Here is an 8,196-nt window from a genome sequence, read left to right on the forward strand (position 1 = left end):
ATATATATGATTATTTTATGCCACAAAAGATGTGTATATTGAAATCGTAAATGGAGTAAAAGCCTACATTTGTTATCGAAGCTATTTTGCAAAAAAGAAAAAAAAAAAAACTCCAAGCCGCTCATTCCAATGTAAGTTCGATTTATTTATTTATAAATACAAACTTTTAAACCCCAACATTTTCCTTGTTCTTTTTCTTTTTTCTTTTTTACTCTTGTTTTTTTTTTTACATTTCTTCTTTCTGTTTGTTTTTTTTAAATTGTTTTTCTTTTTAATTTAAACATTATTTTTTCCTCTCTATTTTATTGTTTCATTTTTTTATTGCATTTTGTAACATTTTTTTTATTCGCATCCCACTTGAAAGCTGGTATGATTTTGCTATTACTACTACTACTACTACTACTACTACTACTACTACTACTACTACTACTACTACTGCTGCTGCTGCTACTACTTCCACTACTATACACGGTTATTATCATTGTTATTATTATTATTATTATTATTATTATTATTATTATCATTATTATTGTTGTTGTTGTTGTTAATAATAATAATAATAAAAATAGAAGATATTAAGTTGAAGCCTATGTCCATGTCAACTTTCCATTTCATTCTTTATGAGTCGAATAAATAATTTTAAAAAAAACTTCTTATCCAGTATTGTAGATATCCACATGTGTCCCATTTTCTGGTAAATGTGTGTATGCTCCTTTCCAGCTTTGCACATATCAACTCCGAAAACTTTCACTAGGAGAGGTAGTTGCTGTTCTCCAACGTGTCTTTTAAAAAGTGAGTGAAAGTCACAAGAGGGAGGGGGCTTCGGGTGAATGAGTTCATTCTCATCATGCTAAAAATATAGCTGACTCGTTTATGCAGTTTGTTGAGAACACATTTTCCTCGCTAGAAATAGCAGCCCCGAATCTAAGGGTTTCTTTGATTGTCTCTTGATAAATGACCCCTCTGCAGAATATCTTACGTTTTATATAGAGCTAGGGTTCATATCATCCCGTATACTATGAAATCAATAAATAAGATCACTTCCATGTGAATTCCAATAGTTCTCATATTTTGTTGTTTTATAAAAAAAAAACCCCTCATCTGTCACCCATGTGATCAGGGTACACACCCTCAACAAAATGTATATGATGTTTAGAATCCTTAGTTACGGGTTTGTTTCCTTTATAAATTTTTCCGTTAGAAACATTCTAGCTTCGGAGAATATGTTATTATTGTTATTGGTGCTAAGGCGGCGAGCTGGCGGAACCATTAACACTCTGGACAGCATTTCGTCTGTCTTTATGTTCTGGGTTCAAATTCCACCGCAGTCGGCTTTGTCTTTGATACGTTCGGGGTCGATAAAATAACTACCAGTTGAGTACTGGAGTTGGTGTTATTGACTTCAACCTCCTCTCAACATTGCTGGCCCTAGTACCAAAGTTTCAAACCATTATTATTGTTAGCCTGGTAGAATCATTAGAGCGTCGAACAAAATGCCTTGCAGTATTTGTGCTGGCTCTTTACAATCTGAGTTCAAATCTTACCGATAACAAATTTGCTTTTCATCACTCCAAGGTCGATAAAATAAAATACCAACAAAATACTGAGATTAATATAATTGACAATCCTTCACTCACCAAACAATTCCAGTCTCGTATCTGTGTTTGAAACAATTCTTGCTGCGTTCGCTAATTCAATATCAATGTTATTACATGAGTTCAAATGCCACCGAGGTCGACTTTATCTTTTATCCTTTCGGGTCGATAAAATAAGTACAAGTTGGGCGCTGGGGTCGATGTATTTGACTTACCTACTCCCCCGAAATGACAGGCCTTGTGCCTATAATAGAAAGGGGGGGGGTATTATTGCCTACGTTCAAATACAGCCGGGGTCAACTTTGCTTTTTATCCTTTTGTGGTCAATAAAATAAGCACTTGGTTAAACACTTGGGTCGATGTAATCGACTCATCCCATCTCCCCCGAAATTACTGGCCTCGTGTTAAAATTTGATCCCAATATTAATATTGTTGCTATGATATTTTATTAGTATTGTACTGTGATACAAGGCAACAGGGTGGTAGAATGGTTTGCACGCTTAGCAGCGTTTCGTCCGTCTTCATGTTTTGATTTCAAATTCCACCGCGGTTGACTTTGCCCTTCGCCATTTCGGAGTCGATAAAATAAGTACCAGTAAAACACTGGGGTCGATGTAATCGACTTACTCCAATATTATATGACATTTTATCGATATTATGATATATATTATTAGTGCTAATTCTATATTATCACTATATATTATTTGGTGTCATCCTTTCCGAGCAGATATATACCAGTTAGATACTGCGGTTAACGTAACCAGCTGTACAGTTCTAATTGTTGGCTATTTGTGATGACGAGCTGGCAGAATGTTCAGTGGCATTTCTTCTGGGTCTTCAGGTTCTCTGTTCAAATTCTACCACGGTCACCTTTACCTTTTATCCTTCTAGGGTCGATAAAATGAAATATTCTTTTATACTCTAGGCACAAGGCCCGAAATTTTTGGGGAGTGGCGGGGCAGTCGATTAGATCAGTCCCAGTACGCAACTGGTACTTAATTTATCGACTCTGAAAGGATGAAAGGCAAAGTCGACCTCGGTGGAATTTGAACTCAGAACATAAAGACACGAAATACTGCTCAGCATTTCGCCCGGCGTGCTAACGTTTCTGCCAGCTCGCCGCCTTAAATATTTTTTTCTACTTTAGGCCCGAAATTTTGGGGTAGGGGGCCACTCGATTAGCTCGATCCTAGTACGCAACTGGTATTTAATTTATCGACCCCGAAAGGAAGAAAGGCAAAGTCGACCTCGGTGGAATTTGAACTCAGAACGTAAAGACAGACGAAATACAGCTAAGCATTTCGCCCGGCGTCCTAACATTTCTGGCAGCGCCCCGCCTTGATAAAATGAAATATTAGTCAAGTATTGGGGTCGATATAACCGATTAACCCCAACCACTGAAATTGCAGATCTTGTGTCAAAAGATTTTTACTCATTATTTTTAGTAAAGTAGTTGCATTGACAGAACCTTTAGAGTGGAACGTAAAATTGTATGACTCTAAGTTCTGCGTTCAAATCTCGACGTTGTCAACTTACCCTCTCATTCTTCCAGGGTCGATAAAAAGAACTTACCTGACCTCGCTGAGGTCAGTGGATGTGACTGACTTCCGCCTCCTTGTAAATTGTTTGTTTTCTGCCGAAATTAGGGATCATTAGGAAAAGCGACCACTTGGTCGAACCGTTAAAGCGTCAGAATAAACACTATGGTGTAATTGTCCCCGATTTTAGATTTTGAGTTCAAATACCACCGGGGTCAGCATTATATTTTATTCTTGCGGAGTCAATAAAGACTGGTCAATTCCGGGATCTATTTCTAACGACTGACCCCTCCCATATGCATTTGTAACCTTGTCCCTAATTTGGAAACGATTATATATAGAATCAACATCATTACTGTTATATTTTCGACAGATTTATTCAAATTTTTACTCACTCCAGCCGGTCTACCCACCTGGTCAGTTTTATGGCTTTAGAATTGTCTACGTTCTACATCAGTTGGGCTTCGATTCGTTTATTTATTTTATTGATTTTGGTGTTATTTTAGTGTTTTGACCCTTTCTTATGTCACATGTGCTGTTTGATTTTGCTGGATGGGGTTTGTGTTTTTGCGCATGATGTGATGTATGGGTCGTTTCGAGTTTTATGGTGCCAGGTGATGATTGTACAGACCCTGTGCTGTGCAGTTTGTGTTACAGTAACAGGTGGTGACAGTATAGTATGTGTGTTTGTGTGAGTTGGTGGTGTTATAGCATTGACGTTATTGCGGTGATGGTGCTAATGATGGCCGCGACAATGGGGACGTAAGAACATGGATGAACATGATGTTGTTCTTGTTGATGATGATGATGGCGATGGTAATGATAATGGTGATGATGATGATTATGATTATGATTTCTTATGTAATGATTCCCTAAATGGGCGCAGGACTGGCCCTCTGGTATTTTTACTTTATCGATCCTGGGAAAGCGAAAGGTACAGTTGATCAGCGCGTGATTTGATCTCAGAACGTAAAGAGCTACACAAATGCTACAAGAGTTATGTAAAAGTCGTTGCCTCGTAATTAAATCGTGGGGAGAGGGGTTGGATTGTGGGGTTTGTTGAGTATTTTAACATTGACGGGTGTAAGTTGTGTGGGCTGATGTGTTAAGTTTTAGTATTAAGTGGTGATTTAGAATATGGAGTGTTGTGGAGTGCGGTAGTGGTGGGGAGGTATATTGCTTTATGTCTTTGACAGGTGATTGTGTTGAATGTGGGTGTTATGTGAGTGGTGGCAGTGGTGGTGGTGGTGGTGGTGGTGCTAGGGTGTGTTATGTTATCAGGTGTCGATTATGTAAGTGCATGATATATTATTGGGTGGTGATTGGGTCGGCGGCGTAGGAGTCGGTGGGTATGCACTGTGTGGGTTGCGCAACTGTTGTTTACTAGTAATTTCATAGAGTAGTTGTTGGTCTGTGAGTTGTGTTGATTTATTGTCATACTTATTCATATTATGGTAGTTATAAAGGCGAGCTGGCAGAATCGCTAGCACACCGGGCAAAATGCTCAGCTGCAGTTCGCTCGTCTTTACGATCAGGGTTCAAACACCACCAGCGTCGACTTTGCTTATCATTCTTTTGGCGCGCATAAATAGGGGACCAGTTAAACATTGGGGTTGATGTAAACGCCTCGAACTTGCTGGCTTTGTGCTCAAAATTTGAAACCAACATTACGGTAATTAGGACTGGCGGAGTAGATTGGACGTCTTACAGTCCTTAATCATCTGAGTTCGAATCCCACCCAGGCTGATTATATCTTTCATTCTTCCCAGGTCGACGAAATAGAGTTCTAGCTGTGTACTGGGTTGATTCAATCACCTATCCCACCACCCGAGTCCAAATTTAGAGATTGGTATCAATGCTAGAAATCAAAATTTTTGTCAATTTGTATTCCTAGTTCGATCCTGTCCAAGTAACCTTTACTATTTATTTGTTTCGTTGCCACCTTGGAACTTTGAGCACGTATCCTCTGGCTCAGCATTGATAGAAAATGTGTAGCAATCCATCTAAGAGACTGTCGTTATTTTTGGAAAACAAATTATTCCTTGGTACAATTTAACATTGACCTTCGTCTCCCATCCCGTTTCCGGTTGCCTTGAGTGCACTCTGCTGTCTTACAAGAAGTTGGGTCACATGTACAGTCTACGGATAATTTATAATTATTACATCATTAAGTCGGTTTTATGATATTTTGATACAGCACCCAGGTTATTGTGTTATTCTAAATTAGACCAGATATCTAGTTGTATATATATCATCATGTCCCTAATAAGGACTGGGGATAAGCAGAATTGTTAGAGTGTGAGGATAAATAACTTTTAGTATGTGTTACGACTCTTGGCATTCTGAGTTCAAATCAGACCGTAGTCAACTTTCCATTTATTACTTTTGGGATCGTTTAAATAAAGTATTGGGGGTCTATCTAACAGACTAACACTCTCCCCTCTCGTTTTGTTTGACCGAGTGTGTAACGTATAAAAATAAATCAAACGATTTAGTATTTCATAAAAGGTTTTCCTTCCCTAAGATTGGTGCTTAACATAGATACAAAGCCTCAACTTATCGTTAGAGAGGAGCCAAGCAGCTACAATCTACCAAATCTCTCCCAAGATTGGTATCAATGTTAGAAATCAATATTTTTGCCAGTTTGTATTCCAAGTTCGATCCTATCCTAGAAATCTTTACTACTTATTTGTTTTGTTGCCATGAGACTTCGGTTTGAATCCTACCGCTTGGAACCTTGGGCAAGTGTCAGCTGGCTCGGCTTTGGGGAGAGTTAAACCTTTTTGAGTGAAAACTTTTTGACAGAAAACGTGTAGCAACCTGTCAGAGAGATTGTCATTATTTTTGGGTGACAAATTATTCCTTAGCGTGTACTTCTTTCATTAAATGCAGGAAGAACAAACAGTAACATCGAACACAGTGGAGTTTAAACACGGAACGTAAGGAGACGTAATTCCACTTAATATTTTGTCAAACTTAAGGCAGTGAGCTGGCAGAAGCGTTAGCACGACGGGCGAAATGCTTAGCGGTATTTTGCGTGCCGTTACGTTCTGAGTTCAAATTCTGCCGAGGTCGACTTTGCCTTTCATCCTTTCGTGGTCGATATATTAAGTACCAGTTGTGCATTGGGGTAGATCTAATCGACTTAATCCCCTTTTCTGCCCTTGTTTGTCCCCTCTAGGTTTAGCCCCTTGTGGACCATAAAGAGATAAGAAACGTTAGCACGTCGGGCGAAATGCTTAGTGATATTTTGTCTGTCTTTACGTTCTGAGTTCAAACTTCGCCGAGGTCTACTTTGCCTCTCATCCTTTCTGGGTCGATAAATTAAGTACCAGTTGCGTACTGGGGTCGATCTAATCGACTGGACTCCTTCCCCAAAATTTCGGGCCTTGTGCCAAGAGTAGAAAAGGATGTTTTGTCAGACTCTCTACCCTTTTTACGATTGTATTCCTATTTACTAAGAAACGTTAGCCACCCCCGTTCAATAATTAGAGTTCCACTCATGGAAGATTTACTAGCAAGTCGTTCATTTCTCCTTATGTTCTGTTTCCAATATTCACAGTGTCAGTTCGAATATCGATCCTTTTATGATACTTATATAATGGATGATATCATACTAAAGTTAACATTATATCAATCTGCTATTGTTCCATATATTTTGAGAATTATTCTTCAGTCTCTTTCATCGGAATGTTCTCTCTTCGGTGCTTGCCCATTAACGATCATTGATGTTGTTATCCGCTTCTGGCAGAATGGTTATCGCGCAGGCTTAGCGGCATTTCGTCCGTCCTGACGTTCTGAGTTCAAATTCCACTGAAGTAGACTTTGGCTGTCATCTTTTCGTGGTGGATAAAATAAGTACCAGTTGATCACTAGGATCGCTGTAATCGGCTTACCCCTCTCTCATAATGTGCCAAAATGTGAAACCAGTTTTGCTATCCGCATCTGGCAGAATGGTTAGAACGATGTGCAAAATGCTTAGCAATATTTCGTCCGTCTTTACGTACTGAATTTAAATTCCACCAATGTTGGACTTTTTCTGTCATTCTTTCGTGGCCGATAAAATAAGTACCAGTTGACCACTACCACTAGGGTCCATGTAATAGACTTACCCCGTTCCCTGAAATTTATGGTCTTGTACTTTAATTTCAAACTAATATTATTATCTGCCTCTTCCTGCTCCTATTCCCATTTTTCAGGCCCTGTACCTATAGGAAGGAGTATTGCCAACATCTTAAGTCGGTGAGCTGACAGAATCCACCGAATTCTACTTTGCCTTTCATCATTTCCGGGTCGATAAAAAAATTCAAGTTGAGCATTGGGGTCGATATAATCAACTTATCCCATCCCCCGAAATTGCTGGCCTTGTGCCAAAATTTGAAACCAATATTTCATTCGGCTCTTTAAGCTCTGACTTCAAAACCCAGAGAGGTAAAACCTTACTTTTATCCACCTGCGGTTGATAAAATGTTGAACCGGTCTATTATAGGGGTCGATGACATTGATCAATTCCCTTCTTTCAAAAGTTATGGCCTTGATGCCTGTAGCGGAAACAATTTTGTTTACCGAGATCAATTTTTGTCTTTCATTCTGTTGGCTTTGATAAAAAAGAAGAAGAAAGAAATAGCAGTCAAGTGCAGGGGTCGATGAGATTACTCTCCCCAACAAAAATTGCAATTTTCTCTTAGAAAGTACTGCAAAAGTTATAATCGCTTTACGTTTCTTTCTTCCGGGGGTCTTGAAAATAAGCAAATTTTAAAGTCCTGCGAGATAAGAAATTATAAAAGAAGATAAGAAATTATACAAGTAGAAAACCGGTTCAAATAATAGCAACAAAGTAGATATCGCTACACGCATCAAAGGTTAAGTCGTGGTGGTGTTGGTGATGGTGTGGTAGTGGTGGTAGTGTTGTGGGTATTAGTAGTATTGATGTTATTATTGGTGTTGTTGTTATTGATGTTGTTTTTATTATTGGTGTTGTTGTTGTTCTTGGTTTTGTTGTTGGTGGTAGCGAAGTTAAACAGGGCGTCACCTAAAGTCTGTCACGTAAAAAAAAAAAAAAA

This window comes from Octopus bimaculoides, chromosome 22 (assembly GCF_001194135.2).
Source record: "Octopus bimaculoides isolate UCB-OBI-ISO-001 chromosome 22, ASM119413v2, whole genome shotgun sequence".
Classification (NCBI taxonomy): Eukaryota; Metazoa; Mollusca; class Cephalopoda; order Octopoda; family Octopodidae; genus Octopus; species Octopus bimaculoides.